The sequence below is a fragment of the Orycteropus afer genome, unplaced genomic scaffold (genome assembly GCF_000298275.1).
Source record: "Orycteropus afer afer isolate SDZICR_OR568_19922 unplaced genomic scaffold, OryAfe1.0 scaffold00096, whole genome shotgun sequence".
NCBI classification, from domain to species: domain Eukaryota; kingdom Metazoa; phylum Chordata; class Mammalia; order Tubulidentata; family Orycteropodidae; genus Orycteropus; species Orycteropus afer.
Genome location: NW_006921683.1, coordinates 7,106,861 through 7,117,971, shown reverse-complemented (window position 1 = coordinate 7,117,971; position 11,111 = coordinate 7,106,861). Strand labels below are relative to the sequence as shown.

Genomic DNA, 11,111 nt, shown 5'->3' with positions numbered 1-11,111 from the left:
CAATGACATGAGACAAAGTATATGTGAACTGCTGTATGAAAAGTGAATTTACTCTGTAAATCTTCACCCAAATCCTAATAAATAAATAAATAAATAAAAGTAATAGTTAAGGATTCAAGTTACAAATGAAGTACTTTTAAAGATTATTACAGTAACAAAAAATGTTAGCAGAAATGTTCAACAATGTTACATAAAGAATATGGTGTTGAAAAAGAAACACAAATTTATATTCTAATATAAATTTAAAAGTTTTAAGCAAAACACAAGAGACATAAAAAAGATTAATTTTTCTTCTGTCTTGAATTTGTGTTGAAGTGCACATAATTAGCAACATTTTTTTTTTATCTTAGATCTCACTGAGGTACATTGTGAGCAATCAGACTAGTGTCAGCAGCATCCCTACCAACAGGCAGATGATAGAAGCTATGGTAATTTTAACTATGTTAGCTAAATAAGGAATAAAATTCTCCATTGTTCTGGGACTATCTAAAATGTTGTTGCTGTCCATGGCAATGAAACATATAAAACCACTCCTCACTTATCAACATCACTAGGTTCCAAAGCCCTGACTGCTTTGTGAAAACCTGTGTTATGTGAAACGTCAGCAACCAAATGCTCTCAGGCTCCAGGGGTCATTTCGGAGGTGGCCTCAAAGGCCTGCATACTCCTCATCAGTGGTCATCCACAGCTCACTCACCTCCAAGCTGTACTTCTGTACTTCAGGTGAGGGGGTCAGCTTTTGCTATTTCAAACCACAGGCAGATCTGATTCGATCAGGATATGCAACCAGGAGGGGGCCTGCCTTACCCCTACCCACATAGAGTTCTTGCTCTCCCCAGAAATGCTCACCCACTCAGGATGCTGCCTGATGGCCCCAGTACACCCAAGGAGTGCAAATGGCAGATTTTGGATTTTGTGGCAAAGTGATCTTTGCATGTCTATCTGTGCCCCTCTGCCACCTTTTCATGAACTAGTGGCTCAAACTCACAGCTCTGCCACTAGGCTACAGGCTGGCCAGAATTCAGCAAGGCTTCAGAAGAAGTACAGAAGTTAATGGCCCAAGACCCTGGCATCCAGCTTTGTTTTTTTTTTCTTTTTTTTAACTTTATTTGCATCCAAGACTTGGGGAGGAGGTAGGGATAGAAGGGATCAAGGACCTGGGAATCAGGAGAGAGGTATTCTCTTACTCAAAACATGAGTTTTTACTTAACTTTAAGGTGATTTAAGTATTGTAGTTTTTTTTATTATTGTCATAAATGTGAATTGTCAGGTAATGAAATAGTCAAATAAATGAGACAGCAAAATAAACTTCAGGTCAAATTTATCTACTTCAGTTCTCACACTTAGTTCTAATAATAACAAACCTAAAGATTTTTGCAGGAGTCCCTTAGTAGTGCAAATGGTCAAATGCACTTGCCTACTAAACAAAAGTTTGGAGGTATGCATCCATCTAGAAGTGTCTAGAAAGAGAGGCTTGGCAATCTACTTCCAAAAAACATCAGCCATTGAAAACTCTATGAAGCATAATTCTACTCTGAAGTCATCATGAGTCAGAGTTGTCTCAATGGTAAAGGCTTTTGCTAGAAAGATGAAAAGGAAACACATTCAGCTCAGGGAAATGATCAATATAGTCTAGATTCACAATGCTGAAACTCTTAGATAAAGCCTCCTGTATACAGAAGCCTGTTACAATGCTGACTGATTTACTATGATTTTAAAATAAGCAACAAGGAAATCTTTGCTCATGGTGCTATTCTCGAAAACCACCCCTTAATCCTCTCCACATCTCTAAACCAAATAAATCATTCAAGCCTCATTGTATGTCATCTCCTCCACACAGCCTTCACCCCAATTCAATCCATCTGAGACATAACTACTGGTCTCTATCATTCGGAACAAAAGAGAAAGAAGGAAACTAAAGACTCAGGGAAGAAACTAGTGTACAGGACTAACAGACTACATGAACCACAGTTTCATCTACCCTGAGAACAGGAGAACTGGCTACAGCTACACACCATTCTAACCAGGACCACAATAGCCACATCTTAATAGAATGGAAGAAAAATGTGGACCACAGCTCTACTTCTTAAAAAGTCCATACTTAATGAGAAGAGTACGCCCCAACACTTTTGCCTTGAGATAGTCTTTAAGCTTTAAATAGAAATTATTCCTTGTGATCACCTTTTAGCTACACAAAAGATTGGCTCAGAAAATACAGAGTATCAGCTGTGAGTAATAAGCTCCTTTAAAAATCATCTATAAGAGGCCAAATAGTCAATAATTATTCTGAAGCAAAGATTAGAAGGTAAGTGGGTAGGCAAACAAGAGTACAGAAAATGGCACAACCAGAACAGACTGAATGAAAATGAAGTCACATTATAAAAAAATGTAGCCAATATCATTGAATAATTTGTGTAGAAACTGTTACATGGGAACCTAATCTTCTGTGTAAGCCATCACCTGAAAAATAAATTTTAAAGTCCAAAATCCATTAAATGTGGAAAAGATAGTTTCTTTCACCAACAGATGGTGGCAAAACTGGATGTCCATTTGCAGAAAAAGAAAAAGGTCCATACCTCACACCATACACAAAGACTAACTGCAGATGGATCAAAGACTTAAATGTGAAACCTAAAACTATAAAGTTCATCAAAGAAAAAATAAGGACAAACTTAGGAACCCTAATTTATGGCATAAATAGACTATCAAACATAATCCAAGATACACAAACAGCAAAAGATAAACTTGATGATTGGAACCTTCTAAAAATTAAATTCTTTCATGCACCAAAAGACTTCTCCAAAAGAGTAAAAACAGAACCTACAAAATGGGAAAAAAAAATATTCAGCAAAGGCATTATCAGACAAAGGACTTATCTCTAAAACTGACAGAAAACTCCACTTCAACAGCAAAAAGACGATTAAAACATGTGCAGATGATATCAACAGACACTTCACCAAAGAAGATATTTAGGCAGCCAACAAGCACATGAAGACATGTTTGCTATCATTAGCCATTGTTATTGTTGTTGTTATTTGCCCTCAAGTCAGACTCGACTCATAGGAACCCCTCCTTGGGTTTCAGAGGCAGTATCACTATGGAAGTAGATTGCCCAGCCTTCATTCCGAGGAGCGGCTGGTGGGTTTGACTGCCAGAGTTCTGGATAGCAGTCAAGTACCTTAGGCACTATGCTACTAGAGCTTCCCATTAGCCATTAGAGAGATATAAATCAAAACAACCATGAAATACCATCTCACTCCAACATTAATATTAAAGTTAAACAAGACAGAAAGTAACAAATGCTGGTGAGCATGTGGAGAGACTGGGACTCTCATACACTGCTGGTGGGACTGTAAAATGATACAACCACTGTGGAAAGCAGTATGATGATTCCCTAAAAAGTTGTAAATAGAAATACTATTTGATCCAGCAATCCCATTACTAGGTACATATCCTAAAAATGTGAGAGGGAGGACAGAAATAGATATATGCACACCCATGTGCATCACAGCAATATTCACAATACCAAAGAGATTGAAACAACATAAGTGCCCATCAACAAAGAAATGGATAAACAAACTATGGTACATACATACATACAATGGAATACTGTGCAACTCTAAAGAATAGTGTAGAGTCTGCAAAACACCACATAACATGGATGAAATTGGAGGACATTATGCTGAGTGAAATAAGTCAATCACAAAAGGACAAATACTATATTAGTCTATTGTAAAAAGTCAAGGAAAGGTTTATACATGGAAGGAAACTTTCTCTGTTGGCTACCAGGGATGGAAGGGGAGGGCAGGGAAAATTCCTAAGATATGTTAATACACACACACACAAAGAAAGAGAGAAAAAAATGGAAGGTTATTAGTGATTATCAGGCACAGGAGAGAGGGGGAAAGGGAAAGCTTTTGTTTGCAGGCCATTGAGTTTATGCTGATGGTGGTGGAATATTTTGGAAAAGGATACCTGCAATGGTGGCACAACTTGAAAAATGCCATCAATGTCCCAGAGCTGTAAATGGGGAAACTGGTATGATGGTGAATATCTTGTGCATGCTTTCACCACAATAAAAGTAATAATGATAATTTTGAAAATAAGGAAGGAGTGCAACAGGGAATGCAATTAGTGCTCCCTCTCCTTAGTTTTCCAGGAATGGTGCAATATTAGCAACATTGAAAAAATCTTCTCCTATCATCTTCTCCATATAGAATTAATACTCTGGAAATTATAAAAATTCTTCCTTCCTTTTGCAAGGATGCGTTTTGGTTTTCACAGATATAATAGTAAGACAATGGATCTTGAATGAATTTCCCAATCAAATCTCTTTTTCAGGTCTTCTGGATCATTAGAAATAAAACACCCAAGCCATTAAAAGTCACTATCCTTTTCTTACACATTTAGAGCAACAGATGAATAATACCATCATAGTATATGAATATGGAGTCCCAATGAATTAAGCGTCAGCATTATGCTTACATTTTGTACAAACTAATGTACAATTAATCAAATAAAATTTCCTTAATACCTAATCTAACAAGGTCAAGGATCATTAGCTTAATTATACTTTCTTTTTATTATGTTTGTGGGTTTTTCTTTTTATAGTCATTTACTTAGGAGTATAAAAATGATTTCTTGGTTGAATGAAAATAAAAAATAGAACTTGTTTGCTATTGTTGCAGTGATTAGGTGTGCTCTACAAATAGTTATAGGAATAGTATCTTCCAAAAAATAATAAATCTTTCAACATCTAAAACAAATCCAGATCCCACAAAACCTATGTTTGTCTAATTATAGGTTTGTATTTTGATGTGGTTTTCTATATAAATACATTTTTAAGGCTTGCAACAGGAATGTTTTTTATTAAAAGCAGATGTCATATTAGAAGGTACAAAGTTCCAAATGTTTATCATGTATCCCAAAAACAAATCTAAATTGTTTTATTATAAGATACTTTGCGTTTCAGACATTATTTTAGGTCTTCAGTCAAAAAGACAAACATAACTGTTCAAATCTAACAATACATACTTTTGCTAGTTACAATTGGAATAATTAACACCAGTACAGAAAACTAAACTCTTACTATCAGATTATCATTCAAGTCTATCACTCTATGAATATTTTAATAGTCATTATGATACAACTCATACAGTATCTAAAAATAAATATTTATAATAAATATGAAGCTGAGACTCCTGGGTAAAATGTATAGCCTTTTTTTTCCTTTCTATATCATAAAAATATTATGCTAGAATGCTATATTTGAAATATAGCACACAAATTTTCCCAATTCACCAACATAGCAGGAAGAAGCCTTGTAATAGCAATTGCTATTTGTGTAAGAATTCTTAGATGTTTTACATTATACAGTCCCATAAAAAACATCTGAATGATGAATGCTTCTTTTCCTATGATCATTATGAACTTTTACAACATTTAAAAAAAAAAGCCTTTTAGAGGTAAGGTCAGCAAGAACAATGGAAAGATTGAACGGGATGTTTAATTCCTTAACACTTACATCTGCACTACATGTGAATTCTAATGAATCCTTTTATTACCACCCCCTGCCTAAGGTACTTGATTGCTAACCAGAAGGCTGGTGGTTCAAACCCACCAGCCACTCCTAGGAAGGAAGATGAAGCAATCTACTTCCATAGTGATACTGCCACAGAAAGCCAAGAAGGGGTCCGACTCGATGGCATACAACAACAACAACATAATAGACAGCAGATTTAACACAGGCTGAAGCCCAACAAATATTTAACTATCATAAATAGTTTTCTCTACCATTCTTTGGGCAGAGTATTTTAATCTGAAAAACAGAGCAGAAGAAATCCATGCAGAGATTAATTTGTGTTCCATTAAATGGTTATACAAATGTCAGTTATGGATTTAAAAAATAACCCACATTCTTCTTACTGACACTTGTTAACTTCTCTGTGCAAATTTACATTGTGGATAGCATGTACTTTTACAGCCTTTTTAACCATGATTAGACATTATTTACTTAAAGTATATTTTACAGATATTATTCCTTTGTGTGTCATTATAGGGTCAATTAAAAAGTATTGTCACTTGAAGTTTGTTGAGGTTTAACCACACACAGTCACCGTCTGCCTCTGACTACTCCTTATATGCCATACAAGCAAACACCCCTCATTTTTACTATTTACAGAAGCTTATATATGTGTAAATCATGCATCAATCAGATAAACTTTTATTTAAACAGGCAAACATCATGGTTGGTGGCATCGTAGTTTATTTGTCAAAATTTTTTACAATATGGAAAATGCTTTAAAAGCGTGTCCACATACAATTTCATAATTTCATGATTATAACTACAGTCATTTAAATATTGACCACATAGAAAATATAATCCAAATTCAGATTCCCTTAAAAAATATTTTAGTCTCAATATAAATATTATATTTAAGCTACATAAATATGTAAGATACTTCACATCTATACTTACAATGTAGTTATTAAGAGTACACATTCTGAAGCCAGATAGCTGGAGTATAAATGCTAGTTCTCACACTTACTAGCTTGGGAATATTATTTATATTATTTATTTATTTTAATATTTATATTAAGCACCAAAAACCAAACTCACTGCCATTGAGTCAGATCCAACTCATAGTGACCCCTCCTTGGGTATCCGAAGCAGTAGCACAATGGAAGTAGATTGCCCAATCTTCCTTCCGAGGAGTGGCTGGTGGGTTTTAACCACCAGCCTTCTGGTTAGCAGTCAAATGCTTTAGGCACTACACCACCAGAGTTCTCACATTTATATTATAAATATTATATATATTATTTATTTTTAGAAATATGATACTTTCAATTATGATTAAGAAACATCTAAACTGAGTTTTCTATACTATAAACTGGGGATAAAAGTGTCTGCCTTGTAGGATTATGAAGACTGAGTGCACTAACATAAGACAAGTGTTAAGAGCAGTGATGGGCAAATGGTAAATAAAACTCAATATGCCTGTGGTTTCTGTGGTTATAGTCACTATTATAGTTGTTGCAATAATTACTACTACTACCGTGTTTACTGAAATATATTGGTTTATGACTTCATTTGGCACAGGATTAACCAGAAACTTCTTTTTAACACAATCATGATTATCACAATCATTCTTAGATTATTCTTATAAGATCATTCTTAACATTCTTAGATAAATTATTTCACTTTCTGGTTTATAAGCTCAGGTTAAACTTTTAAGCTGTATTTGATCATGAAAGATCCTGAGGTGCCTTAGCATCATCATCAATAACCACAAAATTATTCTGGTAACAGAGAGGAGATTGGGCATTATTACTAGCTCTAAAGCATGTGTGTCAATATTTAAATATGGGTATTATTATGGGATATTTTTTTCTATTTCTCCTCTTTATTCCTTAAGAAATAAAATTGCTTTTGCTATTTTTTAAGTTAGCAGGTTAATATTTAAATCTGAACTATAAGTGTCATGCTAATTTGCTTAAAAAAGAATTATATAAAAATATAGTCCAATAAATTCCCATGTACCTTCTCAGCTGATCTTATGTTTTGTTGTGGTTGTTAGGTGCCACTGAGTCAGCTCTGATTCATAATGACCTTATGCACAACACAATGAAACACTGTCCAGTCCTGTGCTAGACTCACAATCCTTGTTATGCTATAGTTCATTGTTGCAGACACTGTGTCAATCCATCTCATTGATGGTCTTTCCCTTTTTCATTGATCCTCTACTTAACCAGTAACTGGTCCCTTCTGACAACATGAGCAAAGTAGCTAAGATGAAATCTGGTCATTTTCTCTTCTCAGGAGCATTACTGCTGCACTTCCTCCAGGACAGGTTTGTTCGTTCTTTTGGCAGCCCACAGTATTTTCAGTATTCTTCACAAACAATAAAATTAAAAGGCATCAACTCTTCTTCCATCGTCCTTATTCACTGTCACGCTTTCACATGCATATGAGGCTACTGAAAATACCACAGCTTGAGTTAGGTGCATCTTAGTCTTCAAAATAACATGTTCACTACTTATCACTTTAAAGAGATATTTTGCAACAGATCTGCCCACTGCTAATAAGATGTCTGATTTACTGACTGCTGCTTCCATGGGTGGAAGGAATCAAAAAACAAATTGTGGATCTAAGTAAAATTAAATCCCCAACAATTTCAGTCTTTTTTCCATTTATCATGATGTTGCTTATTGGTCCAGTTGTGAGGGTTTTTGTTTTCTTTATATTGAGGTGTAATCCACATTGAATGTTGTAGTTTTTGATCTTCATCAGTAAATTCTTCAAGGCTTCACTTTCAGCAAGCAAGGTTGGGTCATCTGCATATTGCAGGCTGTTAATGAGTTTTCCTCCGCCTCTGATGCCACATTCTTCTTCATATAATCCAGACTCCAGGATTATTTGCTCAGCATATAGATTGAATTAGTGAAAGGATACAGCCAAGACAAACACCCTTCCTGATTTTAAAGCAAGAAGTAACCCCCTGTTCTATTGGAACAAAGCCTCTTGGTCTATGTACTGGTTCCTCATGAGCACAACTAAGTGCTTTGGGATTCCTATTCATGGCAACAGGAGCTCTGGTGGCATAGTGCCTAATGCATCTGACTGTTAATCAGAAGTCTGGTTGTTCAAACCCACCAGCCACTCCTCGGAAGGAAGGCTGGACAATCTACTTCCATAGTGATATCGCCTTGGAAACCCAAGGAGGGGTTGCTATGAGTCAGATCTGACTTGACAGCAGTGCATTTGGTTTTATTCATGGCATTGTTACCCATAATTTGTTATGATCCACACAGTCTAATGCCTTTGCATAGTCAATAACACACAGGGAAACATCTTTCTCACATTATTTGCTTTCAACCAAGATCCATCTGGCAGCAGCACTGATATCCCTCTGTGGTAGTTAAGTTGTGTGTCAACTTGGCTGGACCTGGTTTTGAGTGGCTGGGCAGCTGGATGTAGTTACTCCCCATAATGAGACTGGCAATCAACTCCATGGTGGAATCTACTGCAGCATCTGAGTAGCTGCTTTAGGGATGTGGTCAGCTTCTAGTATATAAGGAGAAGCATTGAGAAAAGTCTCTGAGCTTTTTGGCATGCTTGGACCCTGCATGTAGCTGAGTCTTCATTCAGTAGCCTGCCATTCTGGCCCTGCCAATCTTGGGACTGTTTCTGGACTTAAACTAGTGGCCTGCTGTTTTGTTTGATAATCTTGGGAGAGTGCCATTTTATTTGTTGACCTTGGGTTTGTCAGCCTCAGCAGCCAGCACCTGCCTGAGCTAAGAGATGCCTCCAACTTCAGTGGGCCTGGAGCAAGAGGGAGAGCTGAAGCTCAAGCTTGAGAGGTTTTCACCTAGCCCTTAGAGCTGGCATTTTGAGCTTGAACTTCTAGCTTCCTAAACTGTAAAAGAATAAAATATTGTTTGTTAAAGCCATCAACCTGTGGTATTTTCTGTTAGAGCAGCACAAGAGAACCAAAACACCCATGTTACATGTCTTTTTCTGCATCCGACTTGAATTTTTGGAAGCTCCTTGTCAATAAACTGCTGTAACCATTTTTTAATTATCTTCAGCAAAATTTTACTTGTATGTTATTAATGATATTGTTCAATAATTTCCATATTCTGTTGGATCACCTCTGTATGGAATGGACACATAACAATCGCTTCCAGATGGTTGGCTAGGTAGCTGTCTTCCAAATTTCTAGGCATAAATGAATAGTAAGCAAGCACAAGCTCTGTCTGCATCAGTCTGTTGAAACATCTCAATGGATATTCCATCAATTCCTGTTTTTCACTAATTCCTTCAGTGCAGCTTGGACTTCTTCCTTCAATACCACTGGCTCTTGTTCATATGCTACCTCCTGAAATGGCTGAATGTCAACCAATTTTTTGTAGAGTGACTCTTGGCATTCCTTCCATCTTCTTTTAATGCTTCCTTCATCGTTCAATATTTTGCCCATAGAATCCATCAATATTGAAAATATTCTCATGTTTAGTACTCCAAATAAAACATTCATATGTTCAGTACTCCAAAATAACAAGAATAAACTAAGAAATTTAAATATAGGATCTATGAGAAAAATGTAAAATGCTTTGTCTTCAGTTTCTTGGAGGATAAAGGACATAGAATTATAAGATACTCATAACAATGAGTATTTTGAGGAGACTTGGTGGTACAATGGCTAAGCACTAGGCTGTTAACCAAAAAGTTGGCCATTTGAATCCACTCAGCAGCTCTGCAGGATAAAGATCTGGCAATCTGCTTCCCCAAAGACTATAGCCAAGATAGTCCTATGGGCTGTTGTACTCCAGCAGATGGAGTCACTATAAGTCAGAACCAATTCCACAGCACCCAACAACATTTCATTAGTTCAGCCATCCAGAGAATAATCCTTTTTGTTCTTATATCAAGAGGCAATGTACCCAACTGAGAAATCTTCTATTATCAGGCTGAAAATATCTCAACTGTAAGAGTAAAAACAGCACAAACACTTCATTAAATACCAGTGCATTGACAATAGTCTTATGTTCAAGAAGACAGATTACAGAAAAATTATTTAGCTATTTTTAAATATGTAAAGGAAAACAAACTTCCAGCTTCTACTGTATATAATGATTGCTTGAAATAACATCATAGACATATGCCATGACAATAAAAGCTGTTAATTTCACTGGAAATGAGTCATGAAGTACCAACATGTCTGCACAGACAATCAGTAAACATTTTCCACAACAAAAGGAACAAGTTCTATACACCTTGAAAGTTAACACTTCCCTTAATCAAAATTTTAAATGTCTGAAAAAAAATGGTATGAGTAGATTTTTTTCTTCCAAATACAATGAAGGTAAATGATATTGTTGTTGTTGTTGTTAAGTGCCATCGAGTCGTTTCTGACTCATAGCGACCCCACACACAGCAGAACGAAACACTGCCCGATCCCGCGCCAGTCCCACAATCCCTGCTCTACTTACAGCCACTGTGTCAATCCATCTCGTTGAAGGCCTCCCTCTCTTTCGTCGACCCTCCACCCTACCAAGCATGACATCCTTCTCCAGGGAATGGTCCCTTCTTACAACATGACCAAAATAGGTGA

General features: G+C 36.2%; 1 protein-coding gene across 1 annotated transcript in view; it reads right to left on the bottom strand.

The window, feature by feature from the left end:
* FMN2 (formin 2) overlaps window positions 1–11,111 on the bottom strand; it is a 784,241-nt gene that overhangs the window by 503,978 nt on the left and 269,152 nt on the right. The gene's annotated exons all lie outside the window — the stretch shown is intronic.